Source organism: Dermacentor silvarum, chromosome 1 (assembly GCF_013339745.2).
Source record: "Dermacentor silvarum isolate Dsil-2018 chromosome 1, BIME_Dsil_1.4, whole genome shotgun sequence".
NCBI classification, from domain to species: Eukaryota; Metazoa; Arthropoda; class Arachnida; order Ixodida; family Ixodidae; genus Dermacentor; species Dermacentor silvarum.
Genome location: NC_051154.1, coordinates 43,691,009 through 43,703,721, shown reverse-complemented (window position 1 = coordinate 43,703,721; position 12,713 = coordinate 43,691,009). Strand labels below are relative to the sequence as shown.

Here is a 12,713-nt window from a genome sequence, read left to right as displayed (position 1 = left end):
AGCTTACAATGCCAAAACTATGCATCTGAAAAATGAAACTAACAGTGTTGAAATTAACATTAAAAAGCAAATACTACACCAAATATTACACTATCACAGCCCAGCATGCGACCGCCACAACCCAACACCTGCATTTCTGTCGCATAGGAAAGCAAGCACAGCACGTGCCATACGCACAAATTTTGAAACGCTGCCGCGGCGGCGCCGGTGGTCTATGGAAATATTTTGCCTACGATAGCTTTACCAGATTTCATGTCTTTACTTTGGTAATTTATACTTTGGTGAGCATGCACGCGCACGAGATATTCGTTCTTTGGACATCGTAATCATTGCATGCAGGAATGACTTTCTATAATGTCAAATATTATATTTTCACTGCCTCTCTATTAATAGCCGAGTCCTGCAAAAGTAACTTGGCGGAATGAACTAATAATTTACTTTGCTTAAATTTTAAAGTTCTTGCATTTTCAGATTCGCTCTGCTTGAAGGTGCCTTAAAATGATTCAGAGTCTTGTGTAGGATCACATGAATTTTGTCGAGGAGGTACTTGAGGCCACTCTTAGCCAAACAAGGGAAGCCTCAGACGGGAGGGAACAAGGGAATTTCTCTTCGTAGGAACTCCTTGGTTGTCCATACGTCGAAGCGTTGGCTTCAGACTGCGAACTTGTCTCCATATTTGTGCCTATCTTTTCATAATTCAGTAATTCATAAACGAATAAACGGAAAAAAAAATAAACGTCATTGGGAACATTCAAGTATGGAGCTCCTCTAATACTGTTTTCAATTGTATACGTATACGTAATTTGTTTACTGGTAGAAATTAAGTAAACGGGCATGACTCGGTGGCGCAACGGTAGCATATCAGAAATTAAGTAAACAAATAACGCAACAAACTTGAATGTTTTCTTGAAACTAATGCTGCATCTCCTCCTGAGAACGCGGATTGTCTGCTGCAGCTGCGGTCCGTACACGGACACTTGTACGCGAGAGAGACGAATGGGGCGAAATAAAAGTTTATTCCAAAAATATGAACTCCGTGATACATGTGTAAGACTGCGTGTAGGCAGTGGAGGAGTGAGAAATAAAGCGACAACACTTAATAAATGTGCATTGCTGAAAGAGGCGCCGGTGGGAGGCCACCGGTATTATCTCGCACGAACCTGTGATCCTTACCTCAAGGACAGAAATAAGTGATGGTGCCAGTGGTGTACTCATATCCCCATATGTATTCTCAGAAACCAGGACTCGCATTTCTGCGCTTCTGGTGTGTGCAAGGAGTGAAATGTACAGCGCTGTAGAAGATGCGAGTGCGTTACGTACACTTCACTTTGAGGCCAGCATCACCGCAGATACGAGAAAAAATGCGTCAGAAAGAGACGTGGGAACATACCAGGTTCAATTACACCGGAAGTGCACAACACTCGCGTGCCAGCGTGCCCTGAGCAACGCATTTTAAGTTGCATAATCAGTGACCCGGTTACCTATGCGACATACCAGCAAGCTTGACTCCCGGATTTCTGTGATTGATCTTGTCGCTTAGGACAATGCTTTATATGACATGGAATGCAGAATGAATCCTTTACTGTGCTCTTTTCGCGTATATATAATAATCGTTCCACGCAACTTCGCGAAATGTAGTGCCCGAGTAGGGGAAAATAGCGGGTCTTCTTTTATTTCTTTTTCCACCGCTTAGCCCCATGTAGGCGTCCTCCACACGTCAGACGCCGCTATACGACCCCGAGAGCATCCGCGACAGGCCAGACGCGTTTTTAATACAGTGGGTGTTTTTCTTTTCTTTTTTAGAACTTCAAACTCTTAAAATCAACTATAACCTTCACTTGAATTACATCACTACAGATAAATTACTGCCGAGGCAGACATCATTTGCAAGAAAAAAAACAATGTAATTCATTCACTAATTAAACTAAATACATTACTTAACTTCTTAGTTTCAAACTTTACGGTGCATGCTGATATTGGCAAGTTGAAGGCAATTAGCATAAAAGTCTAGCTACAAGTTTCCACATTTCTAAATGATTATCAAGGTCGAAATAAGTGGCATCAAATTATCAGTATAATTTACCTGATTGCGCACGCAGCACCGCTAAAGGTCGATCTCCATCCAAACCCTCTGTAACGTAAATATGTGGCGTAAAGTGAAGCGGCGGCCATCTCACTTTCATTTTTCCACAAGCTGATCCCGATTGGCAGTTTTTACAACTCGTAAATGACCGCATGCGTATAGTCACTTCAGCAGCAGGAGCGTGGTATGGCGAAGCTTTATTTTACGCCACCCTACTACGTCACACGGGTGTTGCATAATTATGCGCCAGTTATTTCAGTCATAACATGTAGAAACACGGAACCAGTCTGTTATGACAATTCCCCTCAGCTCTCCAATGTAAACATGAGCCGTAAAGCTTGTAGATAATTAATGTATTTATTTTAATTAGTGAATAGAGTGTTCAGGTTTTTCTTGCGTGTTAGCCTAGGTAGATAATTCATCTGCATTAAAGTAATCCGAATAAATTTGGTAGGCTTTAAATAATGTATGTAGTAAAAAAACACTCTATTTGGTGCAAGAATGCTTGCTTAAAAACAAAGCGAGTTCACAAAAATATCTTGCCGATTATTAGTCACCACCGATGCGTTGACACCAAGAGATTTGTGGTGACAAGGTAGGCAAAGGATCGGATGGCGTGATGAGATTATGGAAACTTCCAGGCATAGGATAGACTTCACTGGCGCAGCACATGGGTAAATGGAAATCGTTACAAGAGGCCTTCGTCATACAGTTGACATAAGCAACACGACGATGATGAAGATTTATACATTAAAACAGAACGTCCCTGCTTTCTTTGCACATGCACAGTGACAAGATATCTCACGAGTACTCCTGATTGCGGCCACGTAGTTCTACGACTCCTATCATTTTACTCCGTTTTACGAAAACAAGTCCCCTTGTCGAATACCTTGGCTTCAGCGACGTTCCGTGTTCAAGCACTGTTAATCACTTAATTCAAGCCACCATATTCCTACGAACCTCTCTCTTGTTTCGTCATGCTACAAGATCATCATTAATGCACAAGGCGCAGGGAACACCATGTGAACGCTGTTACAAATCATTAGACGACATGACGCTTAAACGGGGTTTGCTTAAATATATTCGATACCATTCACCAATAGTAGCTTTTTATACATTTGCTGGAGAAACCGACAAGTCTAAAGAGGGTCTTAATTCCAAACGGCACAAAAAATGAGCGCATTTCCAAAATTATTCTTCACGCGGTAGCGTTCGCTAGTTGGAGAACTGCACTGGAGTTGGAACATTTGCTTGCACAGTCAGTGAAATTAAACTTGAATGCAGGCACTTCTTTCCAGTTTCCGTCTGCGTCACGGCTGCTTTGGATCTCATAAGCTCGACGTCGATGTAGGCAAACACTTGGCAGGACACACTTGTTGGACCAGAGATTTTCGACTACTTGGCCGGAGGAATTTCTGCAAAGTATAAGAAGCAATATTTATTCATCCCTAGCGCCACCACTATATAATTTTAATGTCAGGGCGGTGAACAGCAATAGAAAAAAATAGGGACAGCTTCACACTAGTGGTGTGAAGACTTGGCAAACAGCGAAGCTGGCGACCCCACCTAGCTTAATCTCGGTTCGGCCAAGTTTTTGCGAGGTTATGGTTCGAGAGTCACCCACGTTTTGCGCAACATCACCTCAGAATCATCTAAAGCCCAAGGAGCAACGAACACTCGGTCATTAAAGTATCTGGACGTTTCTGGACGCTCAAACGATTTTGCTCGGTTTCGCGGGTTCGACGTTTCGCCGCCGCTTCGGTGGCGCGATACTCGGGATCGGACCGAAGTTGTCTCACTCGCACTTGAGTAGCGGAACGGCGGCTTTCGCGCCGCGCTTCCTCTTCTTCGGGAGTGACGCGCTTCTTCGGCCGCCCCATCTTCGCGGCGATGTGCTCGGCACGGAGACGGCGGGGCTTTGGTGTCGCCGTGGCGGCGAAGCGGCGAAGCGGAGCTATATATCAGGTGGGTCGGCGCAGTGACGTCACGTCTTAGCTCCGTGTCTGCGCAGCCGCGGCAACCAGTCCGCACGGCGTGGTGACGTCATGGCTCAGCAAAGCTAAGGCGAAGTGATGCGGCGCGAGCGACGACGTCACGGCTCACGCAGCTGTGGCGAGGCTCGGCGCGGTCGACGGATGGTGACGTCATTGCCAGGCGGAGCTTTTGCGGCGTACACTCGACAGACCATCTTCAAGCTTAAACAGCTTCGCTAGTTCACAAGGGTATGTGCCATTGCGCTTGGACTCTTTCTGCACTACCTCCAGGATCGGTCCACAGTTTTTGTTCGCACTACGCCGCCTAACCAAGAGCTTAAACCGCTCCGCTTTTAAAAGAAGAGAAGGGTGCGAAGGTGGGCGTGGTCGGGGTGAGCGGCCGTACGTATATCGAAGCAAGTTTGAATAAACAATATTCCTCTGTAGCGTATAAGCGCCTTGCGCTGAAGCATTTCATAGTTGACAGGGGCGCCAAAATCCACAGCCTCGCGAGCCAAAGAAGCAAAATTGGAGGGACGTGATTCGGACTTGATTCAGTATCCGATGACGCTTCGGAACGTTATCGGGAGACAAGGGTCACCTTGGGCATTATCAAGGGTTACCCACGAGCATTATCAAGGTTGGGTTTTGGACTGGGCAAAGCTTGACCAGCATTGGACTCTCGGACAAGCATCGATGTCGGCGTTTGGAAGGCCGGCATACGTCCTCTGACCGGTGCAGAATGCCTTTACGTCGGTGGAGTAGCTCACAATTGGTTTCTCTATTATGCGTAACTCAAGTTGTGTTTGCATTAGTTAACTGTGTTGCGCCATTTGTCGCTGCTGATCTACAGTAACTTTCATAACGATGCTCACCAAAGCAGGATCTTGCCTTCGATGTTCGACAGCGTGGCGGCCGCCTTGCAGAAAATCACGTCTCGGCTGCCCGTCAAGTCAGGCTCAGCCAGCCGAAATTGGCCTCCCCACTGTGTCGTGGAGCTGTTCCGCCCCCTGTCTCGCCATTCACTGGTCTACCTTGTCCGGAAGCACTTCTGCTGTTGCGAACAGCCTCGTCTGGGTGGGAATGGCATGGAAGCTGTGTATTCCCGCTTTGCCCATGGCATGCTAGTGTGGAGGCTAATGTGGAAGAATTTCAACAAGTTAGACATTCTTCCAAAGGAAATACAACGCTTTAAAAAAATGACACGCCCATCCCAGGGAATCGCCTACGAATCCATTATGCATAAAACATTACATTCTTAAAACGAGGCATATTTACGGGTACAAGCTATTATTTTTCGTCCACAAATGTAGATTTCACTTAACTTCGGAATATCAATGCTCGCATAAATAGACACTGCGGAGGCTTGCAATGCAGATGCCTGCCACAAGAACGTGGTATCGAAAATTATTGACTTATCGTGTGTCTGTGTTACTGAATCGCACAAGGCAGAAAGTAAAATTTAATCTTACTGAACACAAATTCAAATACCACGTCAGAAGCCTTCTTGTAAACAATACAATTTAAAATAGATGCGTTGTTGTTTTCTCTTTTCGTTTTTTAATGTATATTACAGTCCCGCAAAACATTGTATCCATATGTTATGACTCATGTATACTATACACATATGTTATACAAGGGGATCATTTTTAAGTTTTACGGAATTTTTAAAAATAGCGTGTTGCAGGTATCATAATTCTAACTTTGAGCTGTATTATTCAGGGAGGCGGACATTACTTGCACGACAAATTGTAACACATATTCAGCTAATTAAAAAAGATCCACTAATTATCGTTTGAATTAATTACTTTACGGCACATATTGCAATTTACGAATTGTAGCCGGTGAGTTTGCAAGGCGTATCCACTTGGAATGAATTTACAGAATGACGCCAGTTTGAAGATATACAATCATCAAACTGGCCCTTAAAGTTCACTGTTGTTGCAGTTACTTTTTAAAAGAATGCTCTCTTATGCATTGAAGCACAAAGGTAACTGGAACGCCCAAGTATTTCGTCCCACACTTTGGGAAATAATATCTCGAAACTGGTGTTATCTTAGAAGTTCATTTCAAGTGGATACGTCTTGCAAGCTCACTGGTTACTATTCGTTAATTGCAATATGGCCGTAAAGCAATTAGTTAAGAACTATAATTAGTTTATTTTCGTTAATTAGTTGAATATGTGTTTCGATTTCTCATGCTAGTAATGTCCGCCTCTTCGAATAATCCAGCTCAAGGACAAGAATTATGCTGTCTGCCACAGGCGATTTTTAAAAATTCCATAAAACTTAAAAATGATCACCCTGTATCATTGGTTGCACCATATTAGATCTATTTATTTTTGTTTTGTTTTCCTAATTTGTGAATGTATCACCAAGTGCCATAGTAGACAGTGCTGACGATGAGTTCTCTGATTGGCTGATTGGCTCATCACCAGGCCTGATAGCATGAAACGTGAAAAAAATAACCTGAAATTTTCTCGCGCACGTGTCGTTCCTGAGTGGTGAGTGCCACACAACTTGGTGCCATCTACATCAACAATCATGGAACAGGGAGAAAAAGCTGTTGGTGTACTCATTCAGTCATGTAGCTAGCAAGCTTATCGCACACCGTGCTACTGCTGTTAATCTCCCAAAACCAGTCATGGGGGCTTTGAGAAACGTCATGTAGTGGCGGTGGGGTGATCCGGATTGATTTTTACCTCATGGCTTTCTTTAACGTGTTCCCCATGCACAGAATGCCAAAGCCATTGAGTCACCGCGGCGGGTTGTTCAGTTACAAGACGCTGAAAACACAACTTTGACGCCGTAACGTGAGGCGGCGTTGTTCGAGTTGACTGCCTAACTGTGAACATATGGCACGGAAGTTAATTAGCCATTTCGCAGTTCACAATGCATGGACTTCCTCTTCTTCTCCTAATATTTCCCTCCGCTTTTCCCTTCCCACAGTGTAGGGTAGCAAGCCGGGCTCAGTCCTGGTTAACCTCCCTGCCTTTCATATATTATTTTCTCTCTCTATCTCTTGGAGAGGCTCGGCCTCTCTGTCCCGACGTGGGAGCGGCCCGCTGCGCGCTAGCGCGCGCCCTAAAGGACACTAATAAAGTTCTTCATCCATCCATCCATCTATCTCTTGCTTGCCTTACATTCGACTTAACCAGCGTGCCACTTCATGACTATACAGACTTTTTTTTATCGCCTGAGGCTGATAGCATAATTCTAGTCATTGAGCTGGATTACTCAAAGAGGCAGAGATTACTTGCACGAGAAATCGAAATGCATAATCCATGAATTAACAAAAATCACTAATTCCTTTTTAATTAATTACTTTACAGTAGATATTGCAATTTACCAGTAACGTACAGCCGGTGAGTTATCGAGGTGTATCCACTCGGTATGAATTTTCAGGGTGACACGAGTTTTGAGATATTCATTCCCAAAGTGTGTGGCTGAATACATGGGCGTTCCAGTTACTTTTGTACTTCAAAGCATAAAACGGCGGTTAGTTAAAAAAGAAAGGTAAGTACAACAATAATTAAGTCTTACAGCATGTTTCAAGGCGCAGATCTCGAAACCCGTGCGATCCTTAGAATTCGGTACAAGTGGATATGCCTTGCAATTTCACAGGTTACAATTCGTAAATTGCAATATCTGCTGTAAAGTAATCAATTAAAAAGTTAATTAGTGGATTTTGCATTTCGTTCCCTCGTTCGAATAATGTCCGCCGCTTCGAGTGATGCAGCTCAACGGCTAAAATTACGCCATCTGCCACAGGCGATATTTAAAAACTGTGTATGGTCTGAAAAAAAAAAGAGACACCCCACCCCATAAAGCGTGATAACCCCTTTCATGAAACACACACCCAGCGTACTTCATAATAGCAAAACTCTAACCTAAGGCCCAAGAAGTGGAGTTCACGTTGTTTTACTAAATTAGCCTAAATGTTTCCCGTATTTTCCCTGATAACCTCAAGAACGTCGAGCGTTCGTGTGTCATCATTTCCTTCAAAGAAAAAGGCATGCTACGTTGTTGCGGTTCCAACCTATTATTGCGATAGCCTTATATGGACACTCTAGGCGAATTTCCACCGTCGTCGCTGTCGCCGTGAGGTTCCGTATAAAGTCCACGGGCGATGAAATCGTCGCCGCGCGCCGTACGCTGTGTGTGCGAGTGAAAGCATGCGACGTTGAGCCGGCAATCGCGGTTCGCGCACACAAGGGCGGGAAGCGGGAAGCAAGTGCTGCTTTTACAGTCGCGCACAACGCTGCGAAGGGAGGGTTGGGAGGTAGAGGGGCCGAGCTTTACTGGGGCCGCGAGCTTCCGCCGGGCCGGGAGGGTTCGGTGGGAGAGCGTTCTGCGCTGCGAGCGAGCGCCCGCCCGCCCGGCTCTATCTTGAAAGCCATCTGCAGCGGGGGCACAGTCCGCCCTCCCTGCGTTTTCGCGGAAGAGCGCGTTGATGCGAGCGCCGGCACGAAGCTAAATTGGCTCGCTGCTGCTGCGCTCATTCACTCCAGCGTTTTGACAACCAGTTTCCGCGGTCATCGAGTGAGATGTGTTCATGTTTGCTTGTGCGCGCATGACACCATGGTTGTTAATTTAGTTGGTATGCCTATGTTACAAGTCTATACGGCTGATAAAACTACTATCCTTACTTTGTATAGCTGTCCACTAATTTGTTATCGCAATCGATGCTTCGTTTTTAGGGTGAAACTGCGTCTTTTTATGTTCACTATTCTCCTTCCCTCATCAATATGAGACAGCTTTAGCTTAGGGTAAATAGACCTTGCGTACGCAAGCCAGTTGCATATCAAAGGTGCGCATGCGTAGAACGTAAGAGCAACGTTACAGGTTGCGTACGTATGCGAGTATCTTAAAGTAAACATTCACTTACTAATTAAATTAAGACTCGTGGTGTCACGCATGCACAGGCAAACATAAACAGATCTCACTTGACGACCGCGAACACTCGCTGTCACAACGCTGGCGTGATTAAGATTCCGATTCCGATTTATTACAGTAATGTGGTACATTTTACCAGTTACAGATAAGTAGCACGATAGGGTGTCCCAAAGTTAAAAGCTGGGGGGGGGACACCCTAATGAGACATATGATGTTAAATTTTAACATGCAGCAGTCAGTTACTTGAAGATATTAACATAATTTAAACAGATTTTATACAACGAAGTGTCGGACTACACAGAAACATCATTAGCAAAAGAGCGCAGGCAGAGGGGAACTATCGGTTCGGCTGCCTCTCGCTTCAACACGTCTCCGAAAATTGAGATCACGCGACGTCCAGGCGCCAGGCGCGCGTGAGGACAGCGCACATTAAACCACCAGTCATCTGGGCTCGCCCACTTTTTCACCCGCCTGAGATTACTTCAAAGATAGGGCGAGAGCGGTGTACGCGCTCAGACGCTCGAACAGCCATGCGCAGCCACGGCCGGGCTAGCGAAGGAGATGCGCGCTCACCCCCCCCCCCCTTAGCGCGCATATTCACGGTAGCGCGCGCACCTACCCCTCACACTCCCCCCTTAGCTTTGTACACGCTTTACCAGGGAGTTTTAGGATAGCGGAAAACGCTTGCGTTAGCGTTAGCGTGCGACGCAACGCCAACACAAAGAAAGGCTGCACTGCGCGCTACAAGGTAGTGTTTTAGAATAGCGGAACGGAGCAAAACGCTACCGCTAACGCAAATACACTTGGGCGCCATCTCGAGGCGGATACAGCAAACATGAGCAAACCTTCTCGTTAAGCCTACTCCGCCGCTAATCGAGAACGTATATCGAAAACAACATCCGTTTGTCAACTGTACGCCGCTGTTGAAGCATAATCACATAAATCTAAAGCAAACACGAGCATTAGTAGCAAACGAATGAGCCGAACAGTGCAGGCCGACGACTCGATAGATCCGAAGTGGACGGCTCTCGCTTCAACAGGCGTCGCCATCTTGCCCTACGTACGGAATCCCTTGCGTGCGTTAGCGCTGAACGCTATATTCCGGAAATAGCGTACGTACGTAAGAGTTCTGGCTTCGTTTACGTTCCGCGCATGCGCAGTTTGCAGCACGCAACGCTAACGCTAAATCCTTGCATTTGCTGTTTTCCGCTATACTAAAAATCCCTACTATGTGACCTTCAACATTGAGTGCCATGTTGAGCGCGCATTAACGCTTCTTGGCTCATCCTCGCCCGTTTCCCTCGATTCCCTCGCACTTACAACATAGGGCACGCAAGGCGCAACATGGTATTAGGATTTTATACGGAACCTCACGGCGACGCTGCCGACGACGACCAAGGCGCAAGTTCACCTGGAGTGGCCATATAATTGCTATCGCGATAAAAAAAACGCAGGTCCAGCCCATATGTTGGAATCTATGTGAAGCGAAACTTTATTGAAGCGGTGTGTATTAAATCATATAGAACCAACAATGAAGCGTACAACTTTGTGTACTTTCATCCTATGCAGTGTACAGCCTCATATGCACTCTTTATGTTTATCCACCACAAAGGTCACAACATTTATTTCCGGCTATTTTTTATGGAGTATGCCACTCACAAGCTAATGCCGAAATGCAAACAGCAGTTCAAGTGGATGTACAGTGTGATACGTCTACGCAGTGATGTCACGGCTAATGTACGTCTTGGACAGCGTTACCGTGGAATACGTATGTATAAGACGTCGATTGAACATATACGTTCAATCCACGTCTTCCTATACATATGTTTTCTTATACAACGTCTTCTTATACATAACAATATCGGTATACCTGTATTGTTATTTGAAAGTATTGTTATTGTTGTAAGTATGTAAGTATTATTGTAAGTATTATTGTAAGTATTGTATTGTTATTTGAAGCGCAGACTTGCTCCCGGTATTAGAATTCTACTTAAAGCTAGGTATTATTTTAGCAAAACAACAATGCTAACTCTGTATTATTCATTTATTCATAGCCATATCAATTATTGTATTACAGCGTGGGGTAACACATACCCAACCCATATAGCACCGCTACAGCATTTGCAGAATCAGGCCATCCGGATATTATCGTTCAGCTCATTCTACTGCAGTGCTTCTGATATGCTTCAAAACCACAATCTACTGCCAATAAATAAACTTGTTAAATATAATTTAGCCGTAATGCTTTTTAAAGTAATAAATGGTCCTCCCCCAGTAAATATATTTTTGGAGGTGCCATTGGTAAACTTGAACTGCACAAGGTTTGCAGCTAACAATAATTTCCTATTGCCACTAATTCATACTAACTATGGAAAACAATCTGGATATTTCGCAGCATTATCCACTTGGAACAGCCTCCCACTAGATGTCAAGCGCTCTTCTTCATTAGGTCTCTTCAAGAAAACCTTATTCACTTTTCTACTAGTAAAACAAAATTGATCACATATCTATTCACTTCACTCCGGCTCATTTATTTTTCCTGTCTATTTCCTTTATATGATTTACAATTATGCACATAATAAACTTTTTTCATTCGTTTTGTTTTGAATGCTTTAGCTACTACCTTAATTGTACTAATAGCTAGTGACTCTGTATTATTTCCAGTTCGTACTTTATTTACTTTGCCTAATATTCCACTTAGTGATTACTACATTGCTGTTTTAAGTTATATATTAACACAAATGTATATTTTCTGTCAGGAGGTCCCCTTTCAGCTACATGCTCTGGGACCTCCTTCTGTATACTTATGTAAGCTGTATTCTACTTACGAAAGAAATAAACTGAAACTGAAACTGAAACTGAAAGTTGACCCAATTCTTAATGTTTTCTCGACCACATATAAATCCAAACTGTATTTCACATTTGGTTTTCTTCCTTTATTTGTTAGCTAGCTCTCCAGTGATACGGAGACCTGTGTTACTTGTGTATATTTGTCGTACGATATTCTTGAAGTTTTTATTAGCACAGAGAACAGTGCACATATTTGCTGTGTATGCGCATCTTCTTTTGTGTTTTGTAGATTATTGCGCTATCAGTAAGTGGGCTATGCAATTTCGCTTAGTTATCAATATGGTATATATATATATATATATATATATATATATATATATATATATATATATATATATGCCTATGTTATTCTCGAGGAAAGCGAGTCCGAATGGTGATGCTGTCGCTATTAAAGCTGTAAACAAATTACAATATTTACGCCGCGTCGAAGGAATAAGCGTTGCAGATAGCACCACTCATTCACATGGCACCTCCACCGAAAGCGCTACAGCCATTCGCATCTTCCGAATTTGTCGGAGAACGAGCCAGAATACTGAACGAGGACATGTAGCGCCATCTAGAGCGTTGACGCCAAGTTGCATTTCGTTCTCGCTGGCTGTCTCGTATCGCGGGACACTTCAAAACGGTTCTGCAGCGCCCATCACAGACGCAGCCACATCACTGCTTTCACACAAACCGACTTGCTGTCTTATCCATCTCCTTTCGTCAATTTGATGGACGGGTCCCGGTGAATTACATGCCACGTAGTAATTGTATTGCAGTACATCATCTTTAAAATTAAATTCTGGGGTTTTACGTGTCGAAACCAGAATATGATTATGAGGTCCGCTGTAAGGGTGGACGCCGGATTAATTTTGACCACCTGGAGTTCTTTAGCGTGCGCCCCATGCACAGTACACGGGCGTTTTTGCA

The 12,713-nt window shown here is 44.2% G+C and overlaps 1 long non-coding RNA gene across 1 annotated transcript in view; it reads left to right on the top strand.

Annotated features, from left to right (window-relative positions):
* Window positions 1–10,409, top strand: part of LOC125945497 (uncharacterized) — a 31,182-nt gene extending 20,773 nt beyond the window's left edge. The window contains exon 3 of the long non-coding RNA XR_007466935.1: window positions 10,279–10,409. This is a non-coding gene — a long non-coding RNA (uncharacterized LOC125945497). The remainder of the gene's footprint in view (window positions 1–10,278) is intronic.
* Window positions 10,410–12,713: the final 2,304 nt, after the last annotated feature.